This window comes from Triturus cristatus, chromosome 4_1 (assembly GCF_964204655.1).
Source record: "Triturus cristatus chromosome 4_1, aTriCri1.1, whole genome shotgun sequence".
NCBI classification, from domain to species: domain Eukaryota; kingdom Metazoa; phylum Chordata; class Amphibia; order Caudata; family Salamandridae; genus Triturus; species Triturus cristatus.
In genome coordinates, this window is record NC_140585.1 from 245147210 (window position 1) to 245167002 (window position 19793).

The window sequence follows — 19793 nt, forward strand, 5'->3', positions numbered from 1 at the left end:
TTGTTCCTACATGTGAACATGTATAGGTGTATATATGCAGAAAAAATGCATATGAGATGAAACACAGCTATGTGTATCTAGCACTATATTGCAAAAACAAGTTATCATTGCTGACAAGGTAAACCATTTCCTGTAGAATGACCTTGCTAAATGTCTGGTCTTCTGCATCAATGGGGCTCTAAATATGTATTTATGTTTTCAAATGCTTAAAACCAAGGAAATGTTTTCATCTAAATTATGCTTTCTGCTCCAACACTAGCAAAAGATATCCCCACTGTTAGACTTGGGGGTCTCTAGTTGGCACAGGCATGCACTTGTGACAAATAGGGACCCTCGCCTCTAGTCAGGGTAAGGGGGTACACTCCTAAAATAACCCCTGCTCACCCCCTTGGTAGCTTGGCACGAGCAGACAGGCTTATCTTAGAGGCAGTGTGTAAAGCATTTGTGAACACATACAGTAATCAAGTGACAACACTACAGATGGACACCACACAAGTTTTATATAAAAAATAAGTATTCTTTATATAGATTTGCCACAAGACCATAAACAAAAAAAATCCACAATACTGTTACTTTAAGATGGTAGAATTTAACTTAGTTCTCTTTAGTTCTTAAATGTGACACTTTAAGTCAATGTGAAGATAAGAAGAAAAAAAGGAAGGTGCACTCTATCAATAGTCGTAGGTACCGAAGATTTGTATTTCACAAAGTCTTTTTCTTTTTTCTTTTTATTTGAGGGTGATTGGTACAAGAACGGCACACAGCCAACGCGTTTCGTTCCCTTGTGCCTTGGGAACTTCGTCAGGGCTGTAATAATCATAAAACCATATATAAATACACAATACAGAGACAATAATAAGACAAATACATATTATAATACAAAAATTATAAGTATATAGCAATCAAACCAAAGTGATGCATTATGAAAGGAAAAAAATCATAAATCATAAAAATAAATCATTATTGATACAGAAATGACAACAAATACATATATAAATGACCCAAAATCAATACGAACAACATCAAATAAGCTAACCAAATTGACAAACAAAACGAAATCTAATTGCAATACAAACATAAATATGGATATAAAATACAACATATAAATACAATCACAATTATGTTCCTTTTTATACTAATCATACGGAAATACATCCTTAATGTAAAATATCTATAAAAAAGTAGGAATGGAAAAAAGGCGACAGCGTTTCCTTTTCAGAGATTTGGAAACCAGGGTGACAAGATCATAACAGAAATGTGACAAAGAAATAGCAGGAGAAAGAGAGAAAGCAATCCAATATTTCCCAAAATTCAGAAATATCAATCAGTAAAGGTAGCGAACTCGCAAGCTCCCATAAAAGACCAAAATAGAGTTCATTAATATAATACGTAGATAAAAAACACCGCTAAAGATCAAAACGTCACACCGAAGGAGACAATAATCAGCAAATAAAGTGTGGGGGGGGGAAGGGGGGGGGAAAGAGGAAAAGGAGGGGGAGAGGGAGGTTTTGCGGGGACAGGACAAGGGGATGAACAGAAGAAGGGGGAGGGCTCACCAATAAAGTTTCGACTGCTATTCAAGGGGTGAACCCCTCAAAACATGTGGCAACAATCTTTATATATCCAACAAGTACTTCAATGTAGTTTGAACTTGCAGTCATGACCTAAAGATAAGGAAGCGGGTGTCCAGTTACCTAACCAGAAACAGTTATAATAACTATCACAGCAAGGTAATATCCATCACCATTTCACATTATCTAGAGATCTTTGGTACCTACGACTATTGATAGAGTGCACCTTCCTTTTTTTCTTCTTATCTTCATGTTTAAATAGCATCTTTCAACAGCAGATGCTGGAAGACGTTGCACCTACTCCAAATATGCATATTGTTTAGAAGTTAAGTGCTTGACCTTGGCTGCTGTTGGTTGTTTTGTGGTTACTTTAAGTCAATGTACCTTTAGATGCGACACGCAGGGCAACAAAAGTGTTGCAATGATGTTGATGCGATGAAAGTTTGGTGCAAAGAAATAAGACGCGAAGATCTTCCTCATGCGGCTCGCTTCTCTGATGTTGCGAGAGATCTCGGCTTGATGCGTCAGCTACAGCGGAGGCATCCTTGTCCAGTGATGCGGCTTTGGAGGCGACACTCTTCTCCAGCGATGCGAGACGCTCCTGCTCGATGCGACAGTTACAGCGGCGACACCCTTGTTCAGAGATGCGACGGCAGCAGCTCCGACGGTGGCACGCTTCTCCGTGGGTGCGAGGCGCTTTTCTTGATGTGGTGCAATGCGACAGCTACAGTGGCGTCATCCAAGATGCGATGGCAGCGGCTCCGACACGCTTCTCCCTCGATGCGAGACTCTTCTCTTGATGCGGTGCAATGCGTCAGCTACGATGGCTGCGACGGCGACACGCTTCTTCGGTGTTGCGGGGTGCTTCTCGTGATGCGGTGCAATGCGACAGCTACAGCGGCGACACCCTTGTTCAGTGATGCGACGGCAGCAGCTGCGACGGCGACACGCTTCTTCTCCGTGATTCATGCTTCTAGCTCCTTGCGACACGCAGTCCCTCAGAAGGCCGAAACACAGCAGCAGGCACTTCCAAAGACCTCTGGGGAGCTGGTGGTTGAAGTCTGTTGTCCCTGAGACTTCAGCAGGAGGCAATCACTTTTCCAAGCCCTTCGAGATCCTTCACAAGTTGAGCAAAAGTACACACAAAGTTCCTTTCTCCTCTCTTTGGCAGTAGGCAACCCCTGCAGGCCAATCCCCCAGTTTCAGGGATAGTCTCTCCTCAGTTTCTTCTTGGTTCCTCTCCTCAGCACAGGTTTCTTCTTGTTTCTCAAAGTGATCTAAATTCTTGGGATCAGGGTCCCAATACTTATACCCCAAAATCCTTTGTCCTCTGAGGGCAGAGGGGCCTTTGCCTAGTCCAAACCAGTTCTGGTCAGTCCTGGAGCACTTTGTTTACATGACTCCTTCTTTCCTTTCAGAATGCAGGGCAGAGACATCAGACGCACCACAGGAGGTAGAGCCAGCATTGTGGAGGGAAGGCACAGCCCTATTCAGGTCCCAGGTGCAACTCCTCCCTCCCATCTAGATGCAGATCTCCCTATTCACCACTGGGCTGCCTCATCCTGTCTCCTGGAATTCCCCAGCCCTGTCACTCAAACTCCAGACAAGGAATACACAGCCTAGCAGAGGCAGGTTTGAATGGTTAGACAAGAAAATGCCTACTTTCTAAAAGTGGCATTTTCAAACACAGAATGTTAAAACCAACTTCACTAAAAGATGTATTTTATCATTCTGAGTTCAGGCATACTAAATTCGATTTACACCATGTTCCCTGAGTCAGTTAGGATTATAAGATGTAATAATCAAACTGCCCATTCTAGCCTATGGAGAACAGGTAGCCTTGCAATAGTGAAAAACGAAAATGGCTGTAATTTACTATTAGAACATGCCACACACACCAGGACATGTCCTACCTTATACTTACGATGCACCCTGCCCTGGGGCCTACCATAGGGGTGTCTGATATGAAGAGAAGGGAAGGTTTAGGGACTGGCAAGTGGGTGCACTTGCCCAGTCAGCATGACAGTACCAGACTGCACGCAGGCTCTGCAATGGCAGACCTTAGACACATTTTTACAGGCTGCTTCTGTGGGTGGCACAACCAGTTCTGCAAGCCCACCAGCAGTATTTGGATTTACAAGCCTTGGGCTCTCCTGGTGCACTGTACTAGGGTCTGACAGGTAAACCAAACCAACCAATCATGGAATCTCAAATTCATACATCAATTTACAATAGGGAGCACTTGCACTGTGGCACTGGACAGCAGTGGCACAGTGCCCTGAGCATCTAACACCAGCAAAAACACATGCGGCAACAACAAAAATGGAAGGGAGACCCACGCCAAGGTGCCGGGTCTAACACCCACCAACACCAAAGAGATACTATGGAGGAAAATGTATGTAAGCTCTTTATCATTTGGGAGGTGTAAAGGGTGAAACCAGATGTTGGGGGACATAATTCCCGTGAGAACATGATATTGAAGACCACCAAGCCTTCAGCAGTTATGCAGTGTGTATTCAGTAGTTGCTGGTGGCATCTACTGGCAGTTATTACTGGGGCATCAAAACAACAGGTGAGAAAAAGGGTCTAAGGGAAAAATAATTTAAAGACCTGCCCAAGTCCAAATCCCCTATTCTAAACTTATGCAACTACAAAAATAGACTGGGGGTCTAAAAAGGGGGAGCACAATCGGTGATGTGTATACTGGTAGAAGGATAACTATTCTTTTGTCCCTGGCAAACAGAGCTGAGCAGGATTTCCATCAAATTATATCGTTGTGATAGAGCTAAAGTATCAAGCTCTGTTGATCAGTGTTATCACGTGGTTATCCGCCACCTCCATGAGGGTAACCTTTTTGATCATAAGAATTCCCTCTGTGGCAACCTCATGCGCTCTTCGTGAATGCCATTCCCAACCAAGGCAAGCAATTGATGCCACAACGTGTTGAAGAGTAATAGAGAAAAATCATGTGATGCAGTGCAATGAAAATTAAAAAGGTTATGTGAAAAGACTTAAAGTGTTTCGACAATATCTCTTTCCTCACACCTAGTAAAAACAAGGGGAGTTAACTTGAGTCTCCGCTATTAATTCATAGCAGAAAACACAATGACTCCTACTTCATGGTCAACATGTTTCAACCTAAACGGAAATGATCCAGGCTTTCTTCAGGACCTATTAGCAGCTACTGCACATTAATCAAAGTCTTCTTATATCAAAACACTGTAGTAAGAAGAGCCATACAACCTCGCTTGATGCGAAACCTTCATTTGCAGGATTCAATCATCACCTACAGAAAAATAAATCAATTATCAAACTCCGTGCTCTAAAAATAAGACCTACAGGCGTAGAAGTATGCCCATTAGGACTCTAATATTTCGCTTACCCTGCATGATCAAGGCCCAAACCTCACCTCCCTGGAGCCTTCCTCGGGTAGAAATGAGGCCCCGCTCTACAAGACAAGGAGGGGAGAAAAAGGAGGGGAGAAACAAGGGGGCTCTTCATCAATCAAGTGGACGAAAAAATGACCCTGTCCTAAGTACAGAATCTTAGCAAATCAATTAGTTTACCTAGTATTTATGCGTATAATGCGCACTGAGCTACCCATCAGCTCTAGAAACAGAAAAAACCAATAAACGGTCAAGAAATTCTAAACAGAAAACAGTAAAAATAGCTTGTGGCAGAAGCTACTGAATCCCCTGCCTAATACAGAGGCAATGGCGCAGACACACATTGCTATGTGCATACTGCCCTTTACTCAATTTGCAGGGACATAATGTTGGTATCTTGTAGCTATGTGTCCTCGATAGCCCACTGTCTGGGCTCAGTTATTAATTAGAGTGTACTCGGCTCCCTAACCCCAAGATGTTCACGCCATTAGTCAACCCAGAATAATGATTATTAATGCAGTTCAATGTATTTTTCCTGGACTAGTGACCCACTCGTATGGCTGAAGAAAGTTGGATCTAGAGGTACATCAGTCAAACGAGGCGTGATATAAGTAAAACCATGGTAAGAGGGAATCGCCTTCTTTTCAAACAGTCTTTTTTAGGGTATGGCCCACCAAGACCAAGAGGCAGAAGAAGAAATCAACAGGCCCAAGTCCACTGGGATCTGACTACCGGTCCACATACAGGGACCAAGAGCAACACAAGGAAGAACTCAGCTCAGACAGGGACGAATCAGAACCAAACCTAGTAGTGAATTTGAGTAAGCGGACCTTATCTAAAGATGAGGAACGAGTACTAAACAGGGGTTTGGGTTTTGTCATCACTTCTGATGGTGATCCTTTTCAAATACAGTGTGAACTCGCCAAATTCTTTAGGAAAATAAGGCTGCACTATTTTTTTAAGGACAAGGATATGACCACAACAGAGGACATTGAACGTAACACAGGTATGAGAATGAAATCTACGTTCAACCCTCCAAGCCATGTGGTTCCACCACAGGTTTTAACATTTGAGAACACAGTAAGGAGTGAGATCATTGATCTATGCACTCGGCAGCACACCAGCTACAAAAATCTACCACGTTCTGAACATCTGGCTCTTCAAGCCCTAGCTAAATATGACGACATCGTCATCAAACCGGCAGATAAGGGCGGGGCCATAGTCATCCTAAATGCTGATGACTATAGGACTGAATGCCTCCGTCAGCTACATGATGTGAACTCCTACAGAATTTTGAATGAGGACCCTACTCAAAGACTTAAGAATATTATTCTGGAATGTAGTGAAGAGGCACTCAATGAAGGGTGGATCACAGCATAGGAAGCTCAGTTTCTGAGAACTCAATTTCCTGTTACTCCCTATTTCTACATCCTTCCGAAGGTACATAAAGAGCAAAGACCACCCCCCGGAAGACCTATCATTTCCGGGCAGGGCTCCATTTTAGAGCCTCTGTCGACTTTTGTAGATTTCTTTTTAAGACCGATTGTACAACAGATGCCGACGTACCTTCAGGACACTAAGGATGTACTGAGATTACTACCAACAATAGAATTCGAGGTGGAGAGGGACTACCTAGTCTCCTTTGACGTTGAGTCCCTCTACACCTCGATTCCCCAAGATGAAACCTTGGAGACTATCATGTCCATTTTAGAGGCAACTGACTTGCACTCGATTACACCTGTCCACTTCATCATGACACTCGCACGATTGGCCATGAAAGAGAATTTTTTCAGATACGAAGACTCCCTATACTTGCAGACTTCCGGTACAAGTATGGGAAGTGTCTTCGCGCCCAGTCTGGCGAATTTATATGTTCATGCTTTTGAACAGGAACATGTCTTAGTTCCCACTAACCCCTTCTTTTCATCTATTCGCTTGTGGAAGCGATATATTGACGATGTTCTGGTCATTTGGCGGGGGGACTATGATTCTATCTCCGCATTCCACCATTGGTTGAAGGCACAAAATGATTTTCGGAATTTTACAGTTGAAGCAAGTCAGACCAGATTGGCCTTTCTTGACTTGTCCATTTTTGCTACACCACATGGCCTAGAGAGTGAGATCTATAGAAAACCTATGGCGAGGAACTCGCTTCTTAGATATTATAGTCAGCACCCTAAAGCACTCAGAGACAATCTGCCCTACGGACAATTCCTTCGAGTTCGGAGGAATTGTTCCACCTCTGAGGGCTTCAATACGCATACTAAGTTGCTGACCACCAATCTCTTGGAGAGGCATTATCCTCACAGTTTGGTAAAACGGGCTCGAAAGAGAGCCACTAATAACCATCGTGAGGCCCTGTTAGAGCCACCGATGCAGAAGCCTCCTGTAGTACATACTTTTAGTACATTATCAAACCAGATACAGAAAAGCATCAGACACCATTGGCGTTTGCTGAATTCCAGTAAAGAAAAGATTTCTATGCCCTTGTTTGCATTTAAAAGAGGTAGTAACATCAAGGACAAATTAGTTCATACACGCCCCAAGACACCATTACCGAGACAACTGGGTACACTCTGGGGCTTACCGGCAGCCACAGGTCACCATCCATGTGGGGATTGTTCTATTTGTCCACAGACCTCGCATTCAACAACAATTGATATAGGAACTAGTAAACTATGGGTTCAATATCAATTCACTAATTGTAATAGCAGCAATCTGATCTATTTGATCACTTGCCCGTGCCGGATAAACTATGTCGGGATGACTACTCGAAAAGTCAAGGCACGAATGCTAGAACACAAAAGCACATTTAGATGCAAAAAGCTCACCACAAAACTCATGAGACATTTCAATGAACATCATGGACCAGAGGATTTCAAATGGACAGTGCTTGAAAAACCTAATATACCCTTATCTGTCAGTGACATCTCCAGATATTTGTTTATCAAAGAGCAAAAATGGGTATATAAATTGCATAGTGACACTGTAGGTCTCAATGATGACATACCTTGGGTTAGTCTCTAATCTGGCACAGCTCTTTAACTGCTCAGTAACATACCACCATATACTCTCTGGTTCTGACACTTGTAGGTATGGTTTGGACTTCTGTTACTATGAGGCTTGAGAACAACATCTGGTGCTGTATCCTGGGCATTGTATGCATGATAAACATTGCATGATTATCATGAGATTTGGACATACGATGTGCCACATAGGAATACTATGACAATACATTCTTATGGACAAGAGAGCTTGTCTAGTGTAAGCCTGATGGGAGGTATATATTTGTGCAGCTTGATTGGAGTACTATATTTTTGAATGCACACACCATGCATGTTGCAAATAAGAAGATAATGATCACTTTATTCTCACATGCAGACCGTTTTTAGCTTTGGCTAATGCAATATGATCGATAGGGGTATTTAGTTATCAACTATAGGACCCTTTGCAGGTTTCCTTCTCTCACACGCAGTGTTAACTTGCATCAGTGAGGCCGGAATCCGCAGGTCGGACCAGCTTCTATTTTGAACTACAAAATAGTCACGCGTGACGCCAAATTGTAGTACTACGTTCGGACCTGTTTCTATCTTAGAACTACAGAATAGTCACGCGTGACGTCAATTTGTAGTACTACGCTGTGCCGCTGCTTTTGACTAAGCGCGCGATTTTCGAAACCGGAAATATACCCATGATAACAGGATGTATTTAAACCCGATGATGTTACAACTTCGGTGCCTCCTTCCCTAACTCGGTGACACACAGAGGTACCGACGGACAGGTTAGTGTGTGATTGATGAATAGCAACTTGAGAGCAGTAAACGAAGCAATCTCTCGCTAATGATTATACAATCCCCTAGACTCTGTCCCTGGGTACAGTGGTGTAGTAGCCCTAGAGAGTTGGTACTGCATTTCCTTTCTCCAGCCGTGATTTCACGTTATGTTTCTCGGCCTTACATCCCGGTTGATGCAGCGCTAAGGCTGTTTGAAAAGAAGGCGATTCCCTCTTACCATGGTTTTACTTATATCACGTCTCGTTTGACTGATGTACCTCTAGATCCAACTTTCTTCAGCCATACGAGTGGGTCACTAGTCCAGGAAAAATACATTGAACTGCATTAATAATCATTATTCTGGGTTGACTAATGGCGTGAACATCTTGGGGTTAGGGAGCCGAGTACACTCTAATTAATAACTGAGCCCAGACAGTGGGCTATCGAGGACACATAGCTACAAGATACCAACATTATGTCCCTGCAAATTGAGTAAAGGGCAGTATGCACATAGCAATGTGTGTCTGCGCCATTGCCTCTGTATTAGGCAGGGGATTCAGTAGCTTCTGCCACAAGCTATTTTTACTGTTTTCCGTTTAGAATTTCTTGACCGTGTATTGGTTTTTTCTGTTTCTAGAGCTGATGGGTAGCTCAGTGCGCATTATACGCATAAATACTAGGTATACTAATTGATTTGCTAAGATTCTGTACTTAGGACAGGGTCATTTTTTCGTCCACTTGATTGATGAAGAGCCCCCTTGTTTCTCCCCTCCTTTTTCTCCCCTCCTTTTCTTGTAGAGCGGGGCCTCATTTCTACCCGAGGAAGGCTCCAGGGAGGTGAGGTTTGGGCCTTGATCATGCAGGGTAAGCGAAATATTAGAGTCCTAATGGGCATACTTCTACGCCTGTAGGTCTTATTTTTAGAGCACGGAGTTTGATAATTGATTTATTTTTATGTAGGTGATGATTGAATCCTGCAAATGAAGGTTTCGCATCAAGCGAGGTTGTATGGCTCTTCTTACTACAGTGTTTTGATATAAGAAGACTTTGATTAATGTGCAGTAGCTGCTAATAGGTCCTGAAGAAAGCCTGGATCATTTCCGTTTGGGCTGAAACATGTTGACCATGAAGTAGGAGTCATTGTGTTTTCTGCTATGAATTAATAGTGGAGACTCAAGTTAACTCCCCTTGTTTTTACTAGGTGTGAGGAAAGAGATATTGTCGAAACACTTTAAGTCTTTTCACATAACCTTTTTAATTTTCATTGCACTGCATCACATGATTTTTCTCTATTACTCTTCAACACGTTGTGGCATCAATTGCTTGCCTTGGTTGGGAATGGCATTCACGAAGAGCGCATGAGCTTGCCACAGAGGGAATTCTTATGATCAAAAAGGTTACCCTCATGGAGGTGGCGGATAACCACGTGATAACACTGATCAACAGAGCTTGATACTTTAGCTCTATCACAACGATATAATTTGATGGAAATCCTGCTCAGCTCTGTTTGCCAGGGACAAAAGAATAGTTATCCTTCTACCAGTATACACATCACCGATTGTGCTCCCCCTTTTTAGACCCCCAGTCTATTTTTGTAGTTGCATAAGTTATTACTGGGGACCAGGGCTCTTGTTATGGTCCTGTGGGGTCAGCAGTACTGATCCACAGGTTGACTGAGTCAATGCATATTTAATTAGCAGATGCTTATCCTGCCCCAAGGCCAGCCCTGACTCTCACACATGCCATTCACTTAAAGTACACAGTCACGTGCAAACTTAATTTGCACAAAAGTAAACAAAAGCACTGTCGAGTGGGCTTGGGATGCTCCACACCTGCTGGGCTAAGGCCTCAATTGCACCCTCATCATGTACAGCATGGTGAGCTCAGTGTTTTCTTTTGTGTCAGTCCTATGGGCTGGCAGTGCCCAGCACCCTTGAGACTTGCCTCGGCTTGTTGGTTGCCACCCTCAACCTCACCTAGCAAGTGTTTTCGAAGTTGTTTGTCTCTGCAGATATGCATGTTCTGTTGCTGCCCAGATGCTGGCCAGGTACAGTGCCAGAGAATGCCTGCCTCAATCCTGCCTGCTTCAGTCTAGACCTAGGCTCAGGAGCAGGAGTCTGGATATAGCATTGTGACTGGATGTACTGGGAGAGAGAGTCTGTGTGATGTCGGGTCCAGCCCTGTGGTTGCACCATGCAGGTAAACCTCCAAGACCACGTGGCTAAGCGTCCATAGCGAGGTCACCATTGACCAGACCACGTGGCTAAGCCTCCATAGCTAGGCCTCCATTGACAGGACCACGTGGCTAAGCCTCCATAGCGAGACCTCCATGGACAAAACCACATGGTTAAGCCTCCATAGTGAGTCCTCAATGAACAAGATCACGTGGCTAAGCTTCCATAGCGAGGCCTCCATGGACAAGACTTTGTCTCTAAGCCTCCATAGCGAGGCCTCCATAGACCAGATCGTGTGGCTAAGCTTCCATAGCGAGGACTCTAGGGACCAGACCACGTGGCTAAGCCTCCATAGTGAGGCCTCCATAGAGCAGATCATGTGGCTAAGCTTCTATAGCGAGGCCTCTAGGGACCAGACCACGTGGCTAAGCCTTCATAGCAAGTCCACCATGAACCAGACCACGTGGATAAGCTTCCATAGCGAGCCCTCCATGGACCAGACTTTGTGTCTGAGCTTCCATAGCAAGGCGTCTAGGGACCAGACTAGGTGGATAAGCTTCCATAACGAGGCCTCCATTGAGCAGACTTTGTGGCTAAGCCTCCATAGCGAGTCCACCATGGACCAGACCACGTGGATAAGCTTCCATGGTGAGGCCTCCATGGACCAGACCATGTGGCTAAACCTCCATAGCGAGGCCTCCATGGATCACACCACGTGGCTAAGCTTCCATAGCGAGGCCTTCAAGGACAAGCACCGACCTCTAGCTTCAAGTGGCTGCTGCCACTTGAAAGTAGAGATCAGATGATGAGTGCCAGTAGGGATGCTTGCAACCTAGACTGGGATCAGTGCTGCTTAGAGGAGGTGCAAACTGCAGCAGTGAGAGTGGTGTACGGGTCAGAGTAAATTATCAATGCATGTGAGTGAACAACTTGTCTCACTGTATGTGCATCTGAATGTGTGAGTGTATGTGCATTCATGAAATTGGTGTTCATTCGTTGGGATGGCTCGGTGGCGTGCATAACTACAAAGCCTCCTAAGCAACGCTCTGCATAGTAAGCAGCAGTTTGTTTCTTACCACAGCTGACAAGTGACAGTGTATAGTGCACTATGGTGATAGTGACAAGGCAGCGACAGAGTGCAATACTTTGGCTTAAAGTAGGAAGTTGATCTTCACCTAGAACCTGTTATCGCATTGCCTAACCTGTGGCCAGGCCCTGCATCCAACACCCCCCCCCCCCGCAGGCAGGCAACGACTTGACGCGCACAGCCTTCGCCCATTCACCCATTGCAGACTCTCAGGCCCTGCCCGTTTTTCCTGATCCAGCATGTCTCTTGTAGAAGGTAGCGCAGCTCCTGTGGGATTCGGGCAGTAGTCCAGGGGTCCACGCCTGCTCCTGCGGAACACACGTGGGATCGAAGAAAACTGAAAAAAAATATTTTTGAAAAATTTGGCCCAAGCTTCCTTATACTTTTTTCAGGACATGGTTACCAAGTTCTGAAATGGCAGCTGCAGCATTTCTCTCCATTTGCATCCAGCCAATCAGAGAGCCAGCTCCTCTGGGAGTTCATAGGAGCCTTTCACTCTCACGGAAGTAAGGCGGACAATGAGGAGAAAATTCCCCATGGCCAATCAGATCGCTCTATTATTTGAAGTTGTGTGATTGCGGGATTCTTGTGAGCCTTCCACAAACCCAACCCTCCAGATATGCAATGTTTTTTAACCTTCATTTCTCAAATACTACTGAACAGATGTGCACCAAATCACAAAAAGCTTTTTTTTGGACAAGATCCAGCTTTCTGCCAAATGTGGTGTAATTTGTTCAGCCATTTCCGCTCTATTGCTGCTCAAATTTCCTATGGACAATTGCATGGAGAAATTGCATTTTGGGACCACCATTTTTTCTTGCCTGCTGCTTGGTGGACCACGTTCCAGGAAGGAGCTGAGGTACAGTGAAGATGTGTGTGTGTGCGTTTGTATGCACGTGTGTGTGTGCTTCCTGGTGTGTCTGTGCCTGTTTGTAATTTCTTAGCTCAGAGTACATCAAGACTAGAGGTGGAAGACCAATGCTTATGCTGTGCAGTAAATGGTGAAACACTGTAACATTTCAAACCTGTACATGGTCAGCTTATTTTCATCTCATAAACAGCTTTTACCATGGCATAAGTCTTTCACAGTTTAACTCGAGTTACATATCTAACAATTACATTTTCTTTGCAGAATTCGAGTTGGGGAAACTCCTGCACCTAAATACATCTAATAAAGAATTAATAGGCAAATGGAATAATAGACAAACTATTTTTGTCATGGTTAATTTCAGTGGCAGGGACAAAAAGATGAACGCGGGCAAAGTGAAAGAAGACATTTGGTTGACCAGCATAAATGCAAAACATTAATAGGACTTTTGGCTGGCCAGCTAAAATGTAAATAATTCATATTTGCATGTATGTGGCAAAAAGAGAAACTTTGATAAGATAGGGTTCCCAGATTAGTTTATTTTTTGAAGATTTTTCACTGACATATTGAGTAGGCCTGGGCTAAATTTCCGTTCCGCTCGCGGAAATTGCGATAATTTGACATTTTCACGTTCTGCGGAGAGCGCGAAAGTGTCAAAATTTCCGCATTCCGCAGCTTAGCGATAATTTGTTTCTTGCTCGCGATGTAAAATAATACATTCTCGCGCGCGTGCGATCGCCTTACCTGAATCCCCGCGTTCTCCGACAAGTTTTCCCGATCCGGTCGCGTTCTCCACGAGATGTTGGATTGTTGGTAGCCATTTGCGCTGTCTCGCGACAGTTCGTGCCCGCAGTAATGTCATTGGTCGCGCGATCACGTCTTTCTTCTCGCGATCATGCACCGCGAGAAGAGTGAAAACAAGATGGCTGCGCCCGCGAACAACCGCATGGGTAAGTTGGCGAGCCGCGACCATGCAGAAAATACTGGGAACGAGCGGGAAAAAAACTTCTGCATCTTCGCGATATTTCCGCGTGTTTGCGGAGATTTTTAACATTTTCGCGATAATTTGCGAAAGTCACTTTCACAAATTCCGCCCACCCCTAATATTGAGGCAATCCACAGCCTGTGTTTGTCCCTCCAGTACGTAATGGTATCTGTCTCTACTTTAAGGATTTTCCTGAATGGTTTGTCCATTCCATTCTACCTGCTGCACTTCATGTTTTCATATCTACATTATCTGTTCTGTGCCCTGATATGATCATTCTTTCCTATACCCTAGTGCACCTTCGGTAAATCTATTCAATGTTCACCATAGACCCCACATGTTCATCCATTCTCACCTATAGCTTGAGGTATGTCCAGCCTGCTCTATACCCCCAGGCTTAACCACTGTTCTCTGATCGATCAATAAAATAGTACATCCATAGACCCGTCTTGTCCCATGAGCTCTCTGATGTACAAGGCATTGCTTTATGACAGCAAGACATAATTGCCCACTGACCTGTGAGCAAGTATTGCCCATGCAATTACTGAAAAACGCTGTAATTGTATCGAGGCTCACCTTTTACTGACTATACCAAATGCCCTGCCCTCAAGAAAGTGGTGTCAGCTCAGACTGGCATCTTTTACATGCATCACATAAAAGATTATTTGGTCTCTGCTGGGAGTACTATATTTATAATAGTTCTCTGGTTTTACCCTATTAAATGAGTTGGGTAAAGGCTGATTTACACACTCATGTTGCTTACCATTAAGGTTTAATGAATGCAAACGACAAGATCAGGTGATCTGCCCCCAAAGGAACAACAGGTCAGGGGGTGAGTGAGTGCACCGAAGGATTTGAGCCGCACTAGCGGTGAAAGATGGTTGTTTCAGTGGTAGAAACTGACCACAGCAGTTGTGGAGGTGGGCCGTACCATTGCTAGAAGTAGATTGCAGCCTTCAAAGAAAATTTTGGGCACTGTCACAAATTAAGCACTATGTATTACACAGCTTGCCTGCAAGACAGCGTAATATAATGTTACAAGACAAAGAGGAAGTGCACTCTACACCGGCATCAACAAGTTCCTACTCCAAAACTCCAGGCAATACAGAACACCGCCGCCAGACTCAGCCTCAGCATCCTCTGACACGAACACATCAGTCAACACCTACGAAGTCTCCACTGGCTCCCCTTGGAGAAAAGAGTCACTTTCAAAATCCTCACTCACACCTACAAATGCCTACACAACAACGGGCCCAAATACCTCAACGACAGAATCAACTTCCAGGTTCCCAAAAGAAGCCTCCGATCTACCAACCTCGCACTGGCCGAAACCCCGCGCATCCACAGAGCCAGAGCAGGCAGAAGATCCTTCTCTAACATTGCAGCCAAGACCTGGTACGAGCTACCGGCAGACATCAGACGCGCCCCCTCCCTGAACACCTTCAGGAAGACCCTCAAGACCTGGCTCTTCAGCTAAACAGATCTGCGAAACCCCCCTCAGCGCCTTGAGACCCTCACGGGTGAGTAGTGCACTTACAATTCCCTGATTAATTGATTGATTGATTGAAAAAGGGAGTTTCTTAAACTCATTGATTATTGATGTTTGATAGACAATATTTATTTATTCTAATTATATTCATTATCACAGAGGTATTTATTGTCATAGTGATAACTCCATTTATCTTGATATATATTTAAATATATAGTTCGAGAAATTATGAAACAATACAAAGGACTGTGTGTGTGAACTGATTTGGGAGGTTTGGGGGCACCTCTCCTCATCTAGACTCTGCTAAAGCTTTTCAGACGTGCATGTTGGATTCCTAACCCTACCACATTCCTATGAGTGTAGGCCAAAGGAGGGGTGGAAAATGCCTATTTGTTTTCCTTTTCTCTCCACAGGGCAAGGCTTTGCACCTGCAAACCCTTGCAGGTGCACAAGCACACACAAGCTAACATGTAGAAGCAAGCTGCCTTTTTGGATGTACTGCAACTAAACAGAGGCACACAACAAACGTGAGGTTCTCTGTAAGGAAGTCAAGATGTGACTTCCTCCAGTATGTTGATATGCGCCCGGTTCAGAAAGGACCTGGCTTGGCAGTTCAGCCTGGACTGTACTGATGAGGGTCAAGACTGATATGCATGTGTCTGGGTCCAAACTGAGATGGCATGGTGAGCAAAAGAACAATGAGTTGGCGGGCCACCCTGAGCTATTGCCAGTGGTTAGACTTATTGCAAGTAGCCTACCATCACCTTTTGTATTTATTAACTGTACTGAGGAGGAATATTTATTGCTATAAATACCTCTTCTGACAGTGTATCAACAAGTTGGAAGAAGCTTAAGAAGATCTGAGGCCATGTCTTTAATGTGGCATTATGTTACAGGGGCTTAAAGTGATGTTAGTGTGCGTGTTGTCTATTTTTGATTCTGAAATTCAGAATGCTTGCACAATTTTGTATGTTTGAGCAGAAAAATCGTCTTACGCAGTCAGTATCCATTTAAAATGCTTTGATCTCACGCAGGCTTGGGTTAACTAAAACCTCTTTGATCATTTGTGTGAACATTGGGATTTAATTTGCTTCTGGTGTAATGTGCAGCATTGGAGTGCAGGGGTCTAAAGTCCTTCACAAAGTATGGACTCTTCACAGTGCCCAGGACTAACAGCTCCTCAGTTCCCGACAACACCAACTCTTCACACTGTGTGACACCCTTCTGCTGCCCTAGCAGTCACTATGTGTGTGAGAGATGGTTATTCTGTTGCTTCCCTTACAGTAACTGCTATGTGTGTAACACAATTTTGAACTGCTGTTTCCCCTGCCCTAGCAACATGAGCCAATAAGTAAAAACAGGAAAAGGACTGCACAGCGTTTGAATTAGACGTCCAAATCCTGCGACTTGGAAGTATTGTTGGACTTGCAGAGCTCTGTCCCTTTTTATCCTCACCATGGATGTAAAGCTCTCAGAATTCAAATGAGCAAATACATGTTTCCAGCAAATAGGCCATTATGTACCATGATTTTACATATGGACGTTTATAGATTCCTCAAAAAGTGGATGTTCTTTTATAATTGTAAATTAATGATAATGGGGTAACCCAGTAACCCTCAGAACCTGGGTAAGTACACTCAATTAAAAGTGGTTCTGTCGGGTAACTCAACTGATTTGCACAAGGTATTAGATACATTAAAGGAAATATGTCCTTATACCTCGGACTCACATTCGTGGATTGTGATCTGTTTAAAAACTTGAAATCTGTCTTCACCAGCCGGTGGAAGTAATTAATGAGAAGCTGCCAATGCGATCAAATTATTGAAAAAGACTTGAAAAGGACGTCCTCATCCATCCGTGTCAGCTCAGATGTGCACTCAACTGACTACAATCCACGGATGTGAGTCTGAGGTGTCGGCGGACACCTCTCCGAATATTGCTTCAAGTTGAATGCCCATGTATTAGGACCCCAAGTCATCGGTTATCACCTTTCTTCCCCCCCTGTCCTGATGAAGACCCACCTCTGATGCCTAATAAGCTGCACAATTGTTAAGGGTCGAAACGTCGACGTTACTGTCTCAATTAGTCCACGCAATTTCCCTGATTTGAACAGGAAATCATAACTTCTGTTGAGATTTATGCATTGAGTCTTGGACTTGAAAGATAAATATTTTCCTGTGTTATGTATATGGTATTTATATCACCCTTGTACAGCACTATGTCACGTATCACTACCAGTCACTAATTGTACACCGTAGTCATTTGTTTCTTCGCCGTATGTGTTTAATGTCACAGACAGCCATTTCATTGATTTGTGTATATATAAATATAAAGTAAAGAAATTCATTTTATTACATAAACAAGTTGTTCTTCTTGGTGCGTTACTTGGATATATGACTAGGACATATTTCCTTTAACGTATCTAATACCTTGTGAAAATCAGTTGAGCTACCCGACAGAACCACTTTTTGTTAGACTCCTATAATTGTAGGCATAGAATTGCTTTGAATCATCTCCCCAAAAAGTAAACAAAAGCCCTGAAGTCAGGTATACCCACAGACAAAAGTTATTTACAATTATTAATATGCCACGTCCAAAAATATTCCTCAGTCTAGCGCTAAACTATGCACTCACCAGTCGTACCAGAAATGTTTTTTTCCTCTGTTATATGCCTTATTTCACAGTCCTATATTTCAGGTCCAGATGGAATTCACCACTTGTCTTCACTGTCAAACACTGCTTATCACTCGTGAGTACCACTAGATTATATATATAGCGCTTATCTGGCAGCTTCTAAAAGCTTTTCAAACTCAAGTGCATCAACTTTTAGAGTATGGACACTTGTGCCATCAAAGTCTCTGTCCAACTATTTTCCAAATAATACTCAAAAATGAAAAGCCAGGGGGTTTACTTATAACACACAAGTTAATGTAGTGCTAATGGGCCACAGTGGTAAGAAACTTTCCTCAAACCTATACCACTTTATTTAGCACTTTGACCGTAAAGATGAGGGATTACCAGTGGTAATGAGGGCCCCATTGGTATGCCCCTCTCTACACTAGGTAATTCCAGATTTGTAAAGCGCGACTTATTACCCCTTAGGGTATCCAGCACTGGGGGCCGTCGGGGAGGTTAGGTGAGCTATTGCCCAGAGCCATATGATGCTGAGCTGAGCTGCCGCCGGCGATAGAACCGCGAGCCTCGTGCTCTGGAGTCAGCCGCTCTGGCCTCTGCGTCATACCTCTCCCTCTAGGGTATTTACTACGAGCCTTTAGCATCTAGAAATATTGCCATTCATTACCACTAGGCTTCATCGTATAGCTCTGGGTCTCCAACCTTTTTTGTAATGAGATCTATTTCTATTCAATGTAAATCATCCTTAGCTACTAACAAATTTTATCGGTGTCGAAATAGCTACACATCAGGGAAGATAACACTAGTGGTCATCCTGTGCAAGATTCCCATTACTTTGGTCATTACCAGTAGTGATGACATTGGTACAGTGTTCTTAAGAAATGATTTGCAAGCATGGAATATCTTAAGATGGGTAACACATTGAAACCATAGATACAGTGCCCGTGACACCGAGGTAATAAGTAGAAATAGTCTCCCAGATGCAGTAACCAGTATCAACTTGAAAACTATTTTGTAAATCCCACCATTTTTCTCCAAAGATCAGATTATGAGTCCTAAAAATACACAGATGTTTCACAATGTCTATACATACATTAAACTAAGTGGAAGCTTCTAATTTAATAGGCTAGGCTGCACATAGGGAAGATACTTACAGGTAGCTGGAGAGCTACCAGTAGCTCATGAGCCACTCATTAGTGAGGCGTGATAGAGACTAACAATATCCATAAATAATTGTAACCATGGTAAAAATATCTGATTACCCAATACCAAATAATGCCCCTAATCACTGTGTCTTATTGTATAAGGGATTCAGTTAGAGGTGTCCCTAAATTGAGCCCGATTGCTTTTAGAATAAGATATAGCAATACATTTCTTGCTGGACTCTGAAGAAAAGCAGAACATAAAATAGAGTTATTCTTTTACTTAGAGATAGGTAAAATTGGTGTGGCAAAATTCGGGAAATTCTTGAAAATTGATTTTTTGCAAAACTTCTCATAAGAGAATATTACGTAAATCTTTTTGTCCAATTAAGCAGTACATGTACACAAGATCAACCTTGGAGTAAGGCTAGCACCATACATAACTATTAGAAGCACTGGAACTCACTCCCGTAGAAAATAATGGATGCAGCGATGTAATATTATACCCCATAGGAAAGAATAATAAATTAATTTAAACTTTTACATTAAATATGCTTAAACATGTTTTGGTGTAAAAATGTTGATTAAATAAAACATTGAATATGTAATATTGTTGTGAATATTCCTTTTTTGGGGTTGGGCACACCGAGTTAGATTTTCTTAGACCCAAAAGGTAATGCATTT